General features: G+C 43.8%; 1 protein-coding gene across 3 annotated transcripts in view; it reads right to left on the bottom strand.

Moving 5' to 3' along the window:
• The window catches only part of GFOD2 (glucose-fructose oxidoreductase domain containing 2), a 63,919-nt gene extending 47,300 nt beyond the window's left edge, over positions 1-16,619 (bottom strand). Inside the window, exons 1-2 of one of the 3 annotated variants that reach the window (XM_043495177.1) lie at positions 16,361-16,602; positions 15,584-15,672 (exon numbers count right to left, since the gene is read on the bottom strand). The gene's annotated coding sequence lies outside the window, so the exon portion shown is untranslated. Of the gene's footprint in view, positions 1-15,583; positions 15,673-16,360 lie in introns of all 3 variants that reach the window. The other 2 variants (XR_005288541.2, XM_038368846.2) reach the window with 2 other exon arrangements.
• Positions 16,620-17,088: the final 469 nt, after the last annotated feature.

The following is a 17,088-nucleotide window of genomic DNA, read 5'->3' as shown; positions in this document are numbered from 1 at the left end:
ATGGCACATGATGGCACATATCACATTGGTAGATGCGCAGGTGAACAAGCCTCTGATAGTGTGGCTGATGTGATTAGGCCCTATGATGGTATCCCCTGAATAGATATGTGGACAGAGTTGGCAACAGGCTTTGTTGCAAGGATAGGTTCCTGGGTTAGTGGTTCTGTTGTGTGGTGTGTGGTTGCTGGTGAGTATTTGCTTCAGATTGGAGGGCTGTCTGTAAGCAAGGACTGTCTCCCAAGATCTGTGAGAGTGATGGGTCGTCGTTCAGGATAGGTTGTAGATCCTTGATGATGCGTTGGAGAGGTTTTAGTTGGGGGCTGAAGGTGATGGCTAGTGGCGTTCTGTTATTTTCTTTGTTGGGCATGTCCTGTAGTAGGTGACTTCTGGGTACTCTTCTGGCTCTGTCAATCTGTTTCTTCACTTCAGCAGGTGGGTATTGTAGTTGTAGGAATGCATGATAGAGATCTTGTAGGTGTTTGTCTCTGTCTGAGGGGTTGGAACAAATGCGGTTATATCGTAGAGCTTGGCTGTAGACAAAAACCAGTTGGAGAACACTTCAATCTCTCTGGTCACTCGATTACAGATCTAAGAGTGTCTATCCTTCAACAAAAAAAAGCTTCAAAAACAGACTCCAACGAGAGACAGCTGAATTGGAATTAATTTGCAAACTGGATACAATTAATTTAGGCTTGAATAGAGACTGGGAATGGATGAGTCATTACACAAAGTAAAACTATTTCCCCATGTTATTTCTCACCCTCACCCCCCACTGTTCCTCAGATATTCTTGTTAACTGCTGGAAATAGCCTACCTTGCTTGTCACCATGAAAGGTTTTCCTCCTTTCCCCCCCCTGCTGCTGGTGATGGCTTATCTTAAGTGATCACTCTCCTTACAGTGTTTATGATAAACCCATTGTTTCATGTTCTCTGTGTGCGTATATAAATCTCCCCTCTGTTTTTTCCCACCAAATGCATCCGATGAAGTGAGCTGTAGCTCACGAAAGCTTATGCTCTAATAAATTTGTTAGTCTCTAAGGTGTCAAAAGTACTCCTTTTCTTTTAGTGTATACAGGGACACCGCATAGTCCTAACTACTCAGACATAAGCTCTGTGCCTCTCGTGGAGGTGGAGTTATTATGTTGGTTTAGTAGGACACTTACATTGGCGGGACAAGGCTGCAGTATGTACACTGACACAATTATGTCAACCTAACACTGCAATGTAGACCAGGAGTAAGCAAGTGCAAACAAGTAAAGAGTTATAAAATTTGAAGTAAAGCTATTTTGTTCTTTCTTACTTGCAAGATGTGTATTTTTGGAAATTTAAATCTAAAGTAAAGGACCTGATGGAGGAACAAAATTGTCATTTCCCCGCTATATGTCATCATGTGACTTCAACATAGAGACATATCCAAAGCTGCACAGTGTTGCGGGAAACTTTCCCTTTCAAACTCACATTTTTACTGATATTTGAAGACAGAGATAAGGTTACTAAATTACTCTCTGAAAAATGTGCAGAGCCCCAGGCTTTGATGAAGCTGTCTGATGAAAAGAAAACATGTCACAGGGAGCATTATTATTAATCATTCTTGTAACACTGGCTATTTTGAGTATTACCAAGTTAGAGATTTTGGCCCTTAACAATTGCCTTTTGGCCTTGGTTATGTTTTCTATGAAAGACAGATATTCCTGAGACATTATTCATAATCTGAAATTCAAACCAACACTAGAAAATATTCTATACAATAGCTCTAGTGTTTCTGCTACTCTTTCAAAACTACTTTGATTAATTTGAAAAGTGAGCCATTCAATTCAAGTGGCCCATTGTTGGCAAAAAAAACATTCAATTTTATATTAGGCAACGTATTAAAAGCTGGGGGAGGGGTTTCATTACACTTAAGAGGACATCTTAATGCCACGGAAGTTTTCATCACAAGATATAATCCTATGAATTAAAAGCATCTACAAATTTTACAGTAACAAAATGTACAGAGAACAATATATTTCATTGAACTATTGCATTTATATACTTTCAGCTTGAACAAAGGCAGAGAAACAGCTCGAGCAGCATATGCTTGTGCGAACTGCTCTTGGGGAACAGACAGACATACAATGCTGCTATGCCACTCATTTGTTTCAGTTCCAAACTATACCTTCAGGTTTGGCTGCATGACTAATTACAGAGATATGATGACACAATATCCTTGGTTTTGGATCTACTCTACATTCTACCCTAATATCACACACATGCACAAAATATCCCAAACAAATATCCAGTGTCAGTCAAAGACAAGGTCATGTAGCGCATTCTCAAGTTGTTCTCCCTGAGCCAGAATACCTTATTTCATAACATTTGCATGGTGTCAATTTAGTCCTTGAAGTGTAATTGTGGATATTTCCCTAATTAAATACAGTTAATTGTTGCTGAACCAAAATGAGGAAATACTGAATTAAACCTGAGGGGTAAAACTGAAATATTGTTCTCTGTCAATTCAGCTCGTGTTTAAAATCTTTATGACAAGAGGACTAGGGTAGGAATTTTGGTAGGATGATTTCAATAGCAAGAAATAAATTTTGCTACATCTTCTACACCCTTCTACTCTCAGATATTTTGTTTTTAAATAACAGTCTTTCTGGCCAAGGCTTGCAGCATCAATATGCAAGTAAAGCACAGTTAAAACATTATGAATTTTTCAGTTGTCAAATTTAATCTGAGTACTACAATCATGTATTAAAACAAACAGAGGTGCAGTTATCTTGGATATCCATTCTCTTTTGATTCATTTTGAGGCACAGGGCTAAGTCAGGGGTCATTTCAATTTGCAATTTCTTTTTTCCAAGCAAAGCAGTAGATTTGGATTTTTTTAAAAAAAATGTACCTATCCAAGTACTCTAGCAGCACATACACCAACACATTTTACAAAGAATAAACCAATAATGGGGTAGAGACCAGCAGTAAAGGAGAGAGAAGTATTTGGGATGAGCTCCTGAGACAATACAGCCAGAAGTCTTAATACCCTCTGATTTAGACTGTTGCTGTAAATGCACTTCAAGTAAACAATGCTTACAACTAAAGAAGAGCCAATGTTTAAACCTAAGACTAAACTGTGTAGGACATATTGCAGCAGATAACCTGTTCCTCCCATCTCTGGAGCAAGATTGTTCTACCCACAACTTTTGGAGTCACTCTACACTAGAATGGATGACCCCACACTAAAATGGAAATAAAACTAGAACTTTAACAACTAACAATAGCTCCTTTGAGGAAACAGTGATTAGAAGAACAGATAGCTAAAGTACAGCGCAATGAGAACAAGCAGTCAGACCTTTTTAACTAATGGAGTGGTATTAAAATATTTTTGATTATTATTATTTGTACTGCAGTAGCACCTAGAGGCCTAAGCCCCATTGTATGGGGCACTGTAAAAACAATCTGCTTTGTAACTGTCCAGTTCTCTGATTTTACAAACACATTTTCCTTTTAAATCTCTCTCTTTTCCCTGTTGCGTGAAACAACACAACAGAGGGAAAAGAAAAGGAGTACTTGGCCCTGAATCCTGCAAAGATGTATGCACATGCTTAACTTCAAATCAAGTTTAACACACGCTAAGTCTTTACAAGATTGCAACCTAACTGATAATGCAGAGGAAACCACAAAACTTAAAATGCACAAACTAAAAACAAATTTTCCCTTCTAAACTTTCAGAATTTAAGTTTTATTTGTAATTATATTCGATTTTCTTTTAAGGAGGAAGAATGATTTTTTAACTGGACAGAGTTCCTTTAAATGTTAAGTTTCAGAGTAGCAGCCGTGTTAGTCTGTATCCATAAAAAGAAAAGGAGTACTTGTGGCACCTTAGAGACTAACAAATTTATTAGAGCATAAGCTTTCGTGAGCTGTAGCTCAAATCCGACGAAGCTGTAGCTCACGAAAGCTTATGCTCTAATTTGTTAGTCTCTAAGGTCCCACAAGTACTCCTTTTCTGTTTAAATGTTAAGTCATGCTTGATGAGATTTCATTCTGCTGTTACTCTATGCTAAATTATGAATGGTCATTCAACATTGAACTGCGGACAAATCACTGAGTCATGGAAAAAACATAAGTTTACATATCTTTTGGCTATGTTAACATGTTTCTTTATAACTACTGTATTATTTTAAATTGTTAAAAGTGAATAAAAAAAATTAAAATAGCTTACTCTGCCTTAAACAATTAATCCATCAGAACAATCAGCAGCTCCCTAAATCCTCCTTACCCTCCCTCTTCTTAAAAGCCTGGGAAAACACACTGACCTTGTAAGCATGCCCCAAAGGTCAGACTTGGGCTTTGCTGGAGCAGGGGAGTAAAGCAAGCTTTAGAACCCCTCCCTGAAATGTCCTCCAACCAACATACTCAGTTAAACACAGAGGATTGTCAGCTTGTACGCCTCAACTGCTTTCAACTGTTGTTGTATCACATACAGGGAGGACAGGTCTCACTGAGTGCTCAAAACATTTAAAAAAAATCAAAATCTTGAATTACACCCAAAATCAAAACTAGAAGCCAGTGCAAAGGAAGAAAACAGCTGTGATGCAATCCCTGTGGGAAATATCTCTAAGTACGAAGGCTGCCTCATTAGTTGACAATTCCAAATCTTAAAATGCAGCCCTACATTCAGAGCATTACAGCAATCCAATCTTCAAGTGATGAAGACCCAGACATCTGAACAAAATAATCACAGACTTCTAGCCAGGTGCAGAAAGAACAAAGCCTGGAGCACAACTGCAACCTAGAAAATCTGGCAACCAACAAGATTGCTAGGTTGCAAACTCGTGTGACAAATAGCAAACATATTTCTTCCCCCAACCAAAGAGCTGAAACTACCTCCTCTAATTCTTCCAGTTCCTTCTTCCATTCCACAGCCATCGCCTTCATTTTGTCTAGACTGAGTATCAATCTGCTCATTCTCAACCAAGCCCTAGTCTCAGTTAGGAATTGGTTGAGTAACTCCTCATGAAAGCTTATGCTCAAATACATTTGTTAGTCTAAGGTGCCACAAGTACTCCTTCTCAATTTGTTTGGTCAGCCTAATATGGAATGCAGTAGATTCTCCATCACTTTAAATCTTTACATCAAGACTGGATGTCTTTCTAAACGATACGATCTAACTCCATCACAAGTTACCATACCCCATACAGGGATCACCACATGAAGTTCTATGGTATGTGCTACACAGATTATACAAGATTGATCACAATGGCCATGACTTGTTCTTAACGATGAATCTCTGAAACCCGCTCAGATAATATTACACAAAGCTGGTGATATTCTGGATCTAAGGCTGAGCTCAACGTTCCAAGTCACAGGTAGGCTCACATTCAGGGAGATTAATAATATGATTCAATATGAAATAAACAAGTTTATATCTCAAACATTATAGAGTTTCAGAAAGGAATTTGATATAGTCAACTTTAAATAGTTAAATTTTATAAATGAGTTGAAAGTATTTACAGGTCCTATCCCTGTCCTTGAATGCCCCTGCCAGTTTTGTGGGTTACAGTTAGAGAAATTTTTAAAATGAGAATCTTTCTCATTATACTCTTCGCCCGGCAGAAGAGTCTGTCCTATCTTGGGGCCTCTCCTTTTGTCCCTCCAGGCCCACGAACATGATACAGTTCTGTGGTGACCTAGAATCCTACTTTCGATGTCTCGGACTCAAAGAATATTTCCAACACACCTCTGAACAACATACTAACCCACAGAGACATTCCTACAACACTACAAAAAGAAGGATTTTGCGTGGACTCTTCCTGAAGGTCGAAACAACAGACTGGACTTCTACATTGCTAGATTGCTTCCGTCAACGTGCAAGGGCTGAAATTGTGGAAAAACAGCATCATTTGCCCCATAAGCTCAGCCGTGCTGAACACAACACCATCAGCCTCCTCAGGAATAACTCTGACATCATAATCAAAAAGGCTGACAAAGGAGGTTCTGTCATCATCATGAATAAGTTGGAATATGAACAAGAGGCTGCTAGGCAGCTCTCTAACTCCACATTCTACAGGCCATTATCCTCTGATCCCACTGGGGATTACCAAAAGAAACTACACCATCTGCTCAAGAAAGTCCCTGAAAAAGCACAGGAACAGATCTGTGCAGACACATCTAAAACCCCGACCAGGGGTATTCTATCTGCTTCCCAAGATCCATAAACCTGGAAATCCTGGATGCCCCATCATCTCAGGCATTGGCACCCTGACAGCAGGGTTGTCTGGCTATGTAGACTCCCTCCTCAGGCCCTAAGTTACCAGCACTTCCAGCTATCTTCGAGACAACACTGACTTCCTGAGGAAACTACAATCCATCAGTGATCTTCCAGAAAACACCCTCCTGGCCACTATGGATGTAGAAGCCTCTACACCAACATTCCACACAAAGATAGACTACAAGCCGTCAGGAACAGTATCCCTGATAATGTCACGGCAAAGCTGGTGGCTGACCTTTGTGACTTTGTCCTCACCCACAACTATTTCACATTTGGGGACAATATATACCTTCAAGTCAGCGGCACTGCGATGGGTACCTGCATGGCCCCACAGTATGCCAACATTTTTATGGCTGACTTAGAACAACGCTTCTTTAGCTCTCGTCCCTAACACCCCTACTCTACCTGCGCTATATTGATGACATCTTAATCATCGGGACCCCATGAAAAGTAGCCCTTGAGGAATTCCACCAGGATTTCAACAATTTCCATCCCACCATCAACCTCAGCCTGGACCAGTCCACACAAGAGATCCACTTCCTGGACACTACTGTGCTAATAAGCTATGATCACATAACCACCACCCTATACCAGAAACCTACTGACCGCTATACTTACCTATATGCCTCCAGCTTCCATCCAGGACACACCACATGATCCATTTGCCATCTATAGCCAAGCTCCAAGATACAACCACATTTGCTCCAATCCCTCAGACAGAGACAAACACCAACAAGATCCCTATCAAGCATTCTTAAAACTACAATTACCACCTGCTGAAGTGAAGAAACAGATTGACAGAGCCAGAAGAGTACCCAGAAGTCACCTAATATAGGACAGGCCCAACAAAGAAAACAACAGAACGCCACTAGCCACCACCTTCAGCCCCCAACTAAAACCTCTCCAGAGCATCATCACAGATTTATAACCTATCCTGAAAAATGATCCATCACTCTCACAGATCTTGGGAGACAGACCAGTCATCGCTTACAGACAGCCCCCCAACCTGAAGCAAATACTCTCCAGCAACAATACACCACACAACAAAAACACTAACCCAGGAACCTATCCTTGCAACAAAGCCCAACTCTGTCCACATATTTATTTAAGTGACACCATCACAGGACCTAATCACATTAGCCACGCCATCAGGGGCTCGCTCACCTGCACATCTTCCCATGTGATATATGCCATCATGTGCCAGCAATGCCCCTCTGCCATGTACATTGGCCAAACGGGACAGTCTCTATGCAAAAGACTAAATGGACACAAATCTGACATAAGGAATCATAAAATTCAAAAACCGGTAGGAGAACACTTCAACCTCTCTGGCCACTCAGTAAAAGATTTAAGGGTGGCAATTTTGCAACAGAAAAGCTTCAAAAACAGACTCCAGCGAGAAACTGCTGAGCTTGAATTAATATGCAAATTAGATATCATTAACTTGGGTTTGAACAGAGACTGGGAGTGGCTGGGTCATTACACATATTGAATCTATTTCCCTAAGTTAAGTAACCTCACACCTTCTTGTCAACAGTCTAAATGGGCCATCTTGATCACCACTACAAAAGTTTTTTTCTCCTGCTGATAATAGCTCATCTTAACTAATTAGCCTCTCACAGTTTGTATGGCAACTTCCAACTTATTTGTATGTGTGTATATCTTCTTACTATATGTTCCATTCTATGCATTCGATGAAGTGGGCTGTAGCGCACGAAAGCTTATGCTCTAATAAATGTGTTAGTGCCTAAGGTGCCATAAGTACTCCTTCTTTCTCATATTGCTGTGTGAAAGATCCAAGAAAGCTATAGGGAAAAACTAACTATACACAAGGTGCTGTCACACACACAAAAGCTGATGAGAGACTTCCCCCTCAAATTCTAGAGTTACTGGTCAAATCAAAGATTATTGTAACAAGTAAACATTTTTCATATTAAAGCGCTATTTCTAAACTGAAGGTGTACCTGTAAATGCTTGCTTTTCCCCTCCCCACATCAGTTCTGTAATAGCTGTGACATTATAGCACAGGGTAGGGTAAACTTTTTGGGCCGAGGGCCACATCTGGGTGGGGAAATTGTATGCAGGGCTGGGGCAGTGGTGCGGGAGTGCGAGGTGTGGGAGGGGGTGTGGTGTGCAGGAACAGGTTCAGGGCAAGGGATTGGGGCAAAAGAGAGGTGTAGGGTATATGAGGGGGCTCAGGGAAGGGGGTTGGGATGAAGGAGAGGTGCGGACTGCAGGAGGGAGATCAGGGCAGGGGGTTGGGATGCAGGAGGGGTGCGGGGTGTGGCAGGGGTGCACAGGGATGCAGGAGGGGTTCAGGCTCTGGCCCGATGCTGCTTACCTAAAGCGGCTCTGGGGCGGCAGTCGCACACACTGGGGCCAGGGCAGGCTCCCTGCATGCCTGCCCTGGCCCCACGCCGCGCTGCTCCGGGAAGCGGCTGGCACCACGTCCCTGCATGGTCCCTGGGGGAGGGGTAGGCACAGGGCTCCGCATGCTGCCCTTGCCACGCCTCAAGGTACCTCTCCCGAAGCTCCCATTGGCTGCGGTTCCCCTTCCTAGCCAATGGGAGCTGTGGGGGCCGGTGCCTGGAGGCAAGGGCAACAAACAAAGCCCTCTGCCCCCTCCTCAGGGCCCCAAGGACGTGGTGCCAGCCGCTTCTGAGAGCGGCGCGGGGCCTGCGGCACCATGGGGGACAATCCCGCGGGCCAGATCCAAAGCCCTGACCAGCTGGATCCAGCCTGCAGGCTCTAATTTGCCCACCCCTCTTACAGCATAATACGTAGCACTTTTCAAACATTAACAAACCCTCACAATCCCCCGGTGAGGCAAGTATTACTCCATTTTACAAGTTGGAAAAACTAAGACAGGGAGAAGTGAAATGACTTGCCAAAGTTCAAATGGTAAGTCAGTACACAGACCCGTGCTGTGCTCAGACCTTACCTGTCCATGGTGTGTGTTGGGGATTCAGAGCATCACTCTGGGAGACTTCAGTACAAGAGGAAAACAAAAACAAAAAAAATCTTAGGCACCCTGAACACCCATTTTTCCTACTACAATTTGAGGCATCCGTCATGTTACCTTATTTAGTGAATTTCTGATGGCACTTTGCTGCCCTGAACAAAAAGTCACCTTTAGGTTTTCTCTATGATATTGCTAATTTCAGATTTTTTGCACGGGTACAACTCAAAGCCTTTTAAAAAAAAATTACATTTGCAGGACCTCAACAAGAGGCAAGGCATCTGAGGTAGCGTTTTGTTTTGTTTTTTTAATTAATTTAGTGCAGGGGGAATATGCCAGATCAATACGATGGAGATCAAAATCTTGTGTCTATGCACAAAACCTATACCTCATGGATTAAAAACAGAAGGGCATACCTCACACACACACACACACACTCACTCACTCATTCCTCCCTGCAATTAATAACCTCTCTCAATCTCAGTCTGATGGCGAAAGGAAATTTTAATTTCTGGTGCTGATTCAATACTTCACCTCTCTACTAAGTTCAAACAAAGGGGCCAATTCTGCCAATTGTCAATGTGATTTATGTGCTTATTTTTATCCGATGTTTATTTGTATTTATTTCACACAGGCCAAACAGCTGGACAGGAACAATTTTCAGTCACCTCCAACCTGGACATAGGTGAGTTTTGTTGGGTTGTTTTTTTTTTTTGAAGTTTAATGTATCATGAACTATACCATATGAATAGTCAACTACTATGCATTTGTGTAGCATTTATATTAAAGATTGATGGGGTTATAACAACTCTGTATTGCTGTCTGAACAGTACATACTGTGTTGCCTCAAGCATACTGCATTCACTACACGACTGACTATATTGTTTCCAAGGGAGCCATTACATATTTGCTCTATAATCTGACTTTAAAAGAATGTTTGCTGATATTCAATAGGCAAATACAACCCCAGTTATAAAAGTCCTAACACAGGTATCCATACAACCTTATGTTTTGCTTAGGTTTCAGAGTAGCAGCCGTGTTAGTCTGTATTCGCAAAAAGAAAAGGAGGACTTGTGGCACCTTAGAGACTAAAATTTATTTGAGCATAAGATTTCGTGAGCTACAGCTCACTTCATCGGATGCATTCAGTGGAAAATACAGTGGGGAGATTTATACACACAGAGAACATGAAACAATGGGTGTTAGACACTCCAGTATACCCATTTCTGTGAATTACAAGCAGTATGAGAGAGGTATTACAAGCAGAATATGAGAGGAATGCAGGCAGTCCGAGAGAAGTTTGAAAAAACACCTTATTTGCCTCTCCCAAGAGAAAAAATGTGATCAAAATTGAAAGTGGCAGTTCATTCTCTGAAAGTTGAATATGGGATTCAAATCCATCAAGTAATCAGGGGAGGCTGCTCATAAGGAAAAATAATCCACTTTATCAGTTAAAAAAGAATCAAAATGGATAATAAATTTGCATACACCTGTATCCTGAAACGAGCCTCTCTCAAATACTAGTCAGACTTTTCAGATCAGAGAAAAGGTATACTGGCTGCACACAGGTGATGTTTGTATTTCTATTGCTCTTGCTGTACCTGTCCTACAGATAAGAGTCTTCAGTCTGCAAGGCTGTTAGACTGGCACCTTTCATCAGCATGGAATTCACATTAAAAAAAAAATCACTCAAACATATAGTTAACATGATAAAGTTTAAACTATAGGACATAGGATGTGTTTTAATACAGCCAAATACAAAGTTATACATCTAGGAACAAGGAATACAAGCCATACCAACAGACGGGGGACTGTATCCTGGAAAGCAGTGGCTCTGAAAAGGTACTAGAGGTCACAGTGGGCAAGCAATTGAACATGAGCTCCCAGTGCTACAGTGTGGCAAAAAGGGCTTATGTGATCCCTGGATGTATAAAAACAGGAGTAGCGAGTAGGAGCATGAAGCGGATTTTACCTCTGCATATGGTATTGATGAGTCAGATACTGGAATACCGTGTCTAGATTTGGAATCCACATTTTTAAAAGAATATTGAAAAACTGGAGAGGGTGCAGAAAAGACAAAAATAATTTGGGGATTGGAGAAAATGGCTTTTTTTCGGTGAGAGATTTAAAAAGCTTAATCTGTTTTTAGTTTATGAAAAAAGACAGAGGTGACTTGATTATAGTGTGTAAGTATTTTCATAGGGAAAAAATACCAGATACAAAAGGAGTCTTTAATCTAGCAGAGTAATACATAAAAAGAACCAGTGGCTGGAAACTAAAGCCAGTCAAATTCAAATTAGAAATAAGGCATACATTTTTAACGGTAAGAACAAAGTACCAAGGGAAGGGGTGGATTTTCCACATCTTGATGTCTTCAAACCAAGACTGCCTGGATATCTTTCTGGAGGATAGGCTTTAGCCAAACACAAAAGTTATTGGGCTTAATACAGAGTTAAACAGGTAAAAGCAATTTACGGGAGTTCAGGCTAAATGACCTAATGGTCCCTTCTGGCATTAAACTTTTTGAATGAAAATCTTGGTGGGAATCTTCTTGGATTTTGTGTATTTCTGTATTTTATGGCTTGCCTCAGACGCCATAAACCTTATGAGACAGTCTAGGAGGACTATGCAGGGAAAGATTAATGGACAAAGTCAAATATGAACTAAAGCACACTCTAATATTGTATTCAATAAGTTCTTATACTACAGTCATCGCTCTAGTATCAGAGCATCTTCATTGTGCAGTAAGGAAGATTGCTACACAGCTGTCGTGTTTGTTGTGTCATCCTCTCCCAGGGGAGAAGCACGTACAGTAAATTATCTTGGTTTAGTATACTTTCAGGTTGTTGGTTTTAATATACATGTTGCTATATATTTATGTCAGGGAAGGCAGGATCAAAGAAATGTGCATTGCACACTTGAAGCAGAAGGTGGTGAGGATCATCATGATCCACATTTCTCCAGCCCTACCACCTCACGTTACAAGCAACATTAAACGTGTATTAACCAGATGCATTGTGGTTGCTTATCACGTAAATAGATTCCTTTTGTATAAAAGGATGGTCTATGATGACACGAATTTTAACTATCGTGAAAACAAAATACACTTTGGTTCATTCTGCCATTATTATCCAGGAAAACCCATTTGTGCCTGATGATAAAGACTGTGTCACATCTTCGCACTTCTGCAGATCAAAAGATGTCCCTGAATAAATTCACCATATCTATCAGTCTGGGAGCATGTGTAATTCCGTGGGCAAGTTAATGATAGAAAGGAAAGGGAGGTGTCATTTGATTTGTAAAAATCATAATTTCAATGGTATCATCCTCTGTAACATGGCAAGTGGAGGGACTTGCTGCCCCTCAGCTCCAGATCCTTCAGTTGGTGGATATTTTTATACCATAAGGTCTCTGGAAATGGGTCTAGTTAGGTATCACTCGAAAGCCCTTTCTCCCACAAACACAAGGTACAAAACATGACAAGTCTAGACCAATTATGTAAATACATATTCAAGAAAATGTTTAAAAATCAACTTTTTAAAATTATACGTTAACACGTCTTTAACAGGTAGTCCTTTCAAAGTTAATACAGTAGTCAGTCAGTCAAGGGCCACAATTTATCAATTAATGCTCAGAACATCATACCTACTCAATTTTTTAATGTTAGAAATGACTAAAAATGGAAGGAGTGATTCAAGTTGATTTGCCATCATCAGCAAAAAGAGATGACAGCCCACATGGGTTGGTGGGATTTTTAAAAAAAAGTCATGAAAATTATAGGCTTTAGATGGCATTATGGGATGGGGATAATTGCATGCTGGGAAGCTGACCCCTTGCTCACAGTCATCCTTGTGCAACTCATTTCTGCCCCACTATGCATTTTCAAAACTTCCCAACAGAGTGTGGCTGAACAGTGGTGTGTAGCACACTAGGATACCTCCCATGGTGCACTACACCATGCATCGACACAAGCACTCCGGGTGAGTATGCGCAACGCTGATGCAAGCAGCCAAGTATGCACATTCACAAGCAATATACTAACAGTGGGCTGCCTTTACGCCAACATAACTTGCGTCAACCAAAGTTTGCAGTATAGAGATGGTCTTAAACTATATCTACTGCACAGATCTGAATAATTGAAGTGCTTCTGACAGAACTGTTTTAAGCACAAACTATTCACTGCAACCACACTAGCCATACTGAGTTGTGTTCTGAACCATGAAGCTTTGTCCTATGTCCCTACTAGTACTGCTCTGAACTACTTCAAAAAGAAAAGGAGTACTGGTGGCACCTTAGAGACTAACAAATTTATTAGAGCATAAGCTTTCGGATGCCGATGAAGTGAGCTGTAGCTCACGAAAGCTTATGCTCTAATAAATTTGTTAGTCTCTAAGGTGCCACCAGTACTCCTTTTCTTTTTGCGAATACAGACTAACACGGCTGCTACTCTGAAACCTGTGAACTACTTCAGTTACAGTTCCCTCTGGGTACCTATCCCATAGTTCACTGCACACACAGAAGCAGTGGACTCAGATTCTGAAAGACTCTGGTACACTATGGGACAATAGCGGGAGGAGTATTTGAACAATTTCAGTACCATTCCCACTGGCAGTATATGCATGCAGGCTGAATTGATTCAGACTAAATCAGGTTTGCTTTCAGCGACACTAAATACTGGGTTGAAAAGGGGCAACAAGTGGCTAGTCAAAGTTCGCGGCCTTGAATATATTCCAGTTGGAAGTAGAAATTGATGAAGTCTGATATTTTCTTTGATGCAATCTTGTTTATTTACAAAGAATGTACAAAGTCCTGTGTCTCTGAATGTAGAAGGAACCAAGAACAAAAGAACCTTTTACTGAGCTTACATAGCCAGCAAGCCTCTGTATTTAGCCAATACCAGACCCAAAATCTCTCTTTCTAGCTTTTTCCAGGGTCAAACTTTGCTTACAGGCTCCTGATTGGCTTTCTTACCTAGCCTCTCCCTCTCTTTTTGTTCTTGTAGGTTCTCATTTTGTGTGCATGATCTCTCTTCCCACACAAACACCACCCCTACCAACACAACAGTCAGCCAAAAGTCCTGGGTGGTTTCAGACACACCTTTTGCTTTAGGTGTAGCTCATGCTTAGTTATTTTAACAGAACTCACACCTATCAACCTCAATGGGGTCAAGATTTCACCCAGCTCGTAACAGTACTGACCCAAATGATATTGTGTATGCGTGTAAACAGTTTGAGCAATTTTACATGCAGATGCAAGGGACAATACAAATTTGCTAGGGGGCACCACATAGCTCTTGCAAGAGTAAATTTTCTCTTGTGTAGAAAAGATATTCAATCTCAAAATACTTTACAAATAATCTACTTTAAAAAGTGCCCCTGAGTTGGTATTAACCCCATTTTACCAATGGGGAAATTGAGACTTGCCACAGACTTCCTGTGTGACTTTAAGAAAAGGAGTACTTGTGGCACCTTAGAGACTAACAAATTTATTAGAGCATAAGCTTTCGTGAGCTACAGCTCACTTCATCGGATGCATACCAAGCACCAATCCTTAATTCCTTTTCCAAGCCATTTTTCCGTTCTTTTGTGCCTTCATTTATGAAGTACCTGCACTGAACATCCACTTTACACTTAAATAAAGAGTTGCGACATGGCCTACCGCCCGTCATGCTATGCATGAACAGAGCCCACCTGAACCTGCTGTGAGGAAAGCGAAAAACCCCCCACTGCACGTGGCCAACATAGTGGAAAGGGAAAAATTCCTTCCCAGCCCCTCTTAGTGGGGCAGCTAGCGTAATGCCACACAACTCCTTGTTGTTTTTAACAGAACCTAGATCTTCAAACACCCAATCAGTCCTGTGCTTTTACTGAATAACATTTTGAATGATGCAAAAAGAAAAGGAGGACTTGTGGCACCTTAGAGACTAACAAATTTATTTGAGCATAAGCTTTCGTGAGCTACAGCTCACTTCATCGGATACATTCAGTGTATTTTCCACAAGGTGCCACAAGTACTCCTTTTCTTTTTGCGAATATAGACTAACACGGCTGCCTCTCTGAAATCTGTCATTTTGAATTACGGCGCATCAATGGCTATCAATTATTCCAAGAGCAGATATGTAGCACTATTGACCTTGTTCCACATCTGCTTCTATGCTCCTTACTTATGGGCTGTTCTCCTAGCACAGCAAATTCTTACACATTTCAATACAGAGCTCATGGGCAGACGGGAAAAGAAGAGAGGCAACACAAAGGATACGCAAGTGTAAAGGCTTCAAGACTAGAGTATTCACCACTAAGAGTCCACATTTGTCAATCACTACCCCACAGTGATGGCAGAGACCTATTCTACTATAGGGACAAGCTGCACACAACGTGTAACTGGGAAAAACTGCTGACAAATGCGGACTTTTCCCAGCCATCACTATGTGATTTGCTAGTTTCAGAGTAGAAGCCCTGTTAGTCTGTATCTGTAAAAAGAAAAGGAGGACTTGTGGCACCTTAGAGACTCACAAATTTATTAGAGCATAGCACCCTCGCTCAGCGCACGCCCCCCCAGCACCACGCTCCCCACCCCCCCCAGGCTCAGCACCCCCCCAGCACCACACTCCCCACCCTCACCCCGGGCTCAGCACCCCCCCCAGCACCACACCCCCCACCCTCACCCCGGGCTCAGCACCCCCCCAGCACCACGCTCCCCACCCCCCCCGGGCTCAGCACCCCCCCCAGCACCGGGCTCAGCACCCCCCCCCAGCACCGGGCTCCCCCGGGCTCAGCACCCCCCCCAGCACCACGCTCCCCACCCTCACCCCGGGCTCAGCACCCCCCCCAGCACCACGCTCCCCACCCTCACCCCGGGCTCAGCACCCCCCCCAGCACCACGCTCCCCACCCTCACCCCGGGCTCAGCACCCCCCCAGCACCACGCTCCCCACCCCCCCCGGGCTCAGCACCCCCCCCAGCACCGGGCTCAGCACCCCCCCCAGCACCGGGCTCCCCCGGGCTCAGCACCCCCCCAGCACCACGCTCCCCACCCCCCCGGGCTCAGCACCCCCCCAGCACCACGCTCCCCACCCCCCCGGGCTCAGCACCCCCCCAGCACCGGGCTCCCCACCCCCGGCTCCTCCCAGAACCCCCCGGGCGGGTCTCTCACCTGCGGGCCGGAGGCGGCACCTGGCCGCGGGCTGGGGCCAGCAAAGTCCAGCGGCCCCGTCTCGCTCCCGGGCGCATCCTCCTGGGCGGGGCGGGGCGGGGCGGGGCAGGGGCGCGCTCCCGCGGGGCAGAGAGGAAGGAGGGGGCGCGCTCCCGCGGCGCCGGGCTGAGTCCTGGGCGCGGCCCCTCTGCGGCAGCACACGACGGAGCGCGCGCCGGCTCGGCTCCGCGGGAGATACTCGGCCCACTCCGGCAGTTCGTGCGCCTGCGCGGAAGGGTGGGGCTCTTCCAAGCCTTAAAGGAGCCGCGTCCAATTTCACAGGCCCTGTGCTAGGCTGCCAGCAGCAGCAGCAGGGGGAGCCCGCGGGCGAGTTACAGTAGGACCCACAATAAAAGAGTGGGGGACCAGGGCCAGATCCACAGACTGGCACCAGCGCAGCCTCTCGCCCGGCCCTCCACAGAGCACAGTGGTCCTGCAGCACAGCCCGCAGCCAGGAGTTGCAGCCCCCCAAGCCTTTGCTGGGCACTACCCACCAGTGCATGGTGCTGACCCCAGGGATAACGCCACCCGCCCCCACCCCCACCCAGCACCGACCCCCCCACTCCCACCCCTGCCCTTCCTGGCACCGCCCCCAGGGGCTGCACCCCCCCAACCTGCCCTTCCCCACCTCAGACACACTTCCCACCTCAGCCCCCATACACCCCGTCTCAGAACCCCCCCACCCACTG

Source organism: Dermochelys coriacea, chromosome 12 (genome assembly GCF_009764565.3).
Source record: "Dermochelys coriacea isolate rDerCor1 chromosome 12, rDerCor1.pri.v4, whole genome shotgun sequence".
In the NCBI taxonomy this organism is placed as follows: Eukaryota; Metazoa; Chordata; order Testudines; family Dermochelyidae; genus Dermochelys; species Dermochelys coriacea.
Note: the sequence above shows the minus strand (reverse complement) of the source record. Positions and strands in the feature narration are given on the sequence as shown.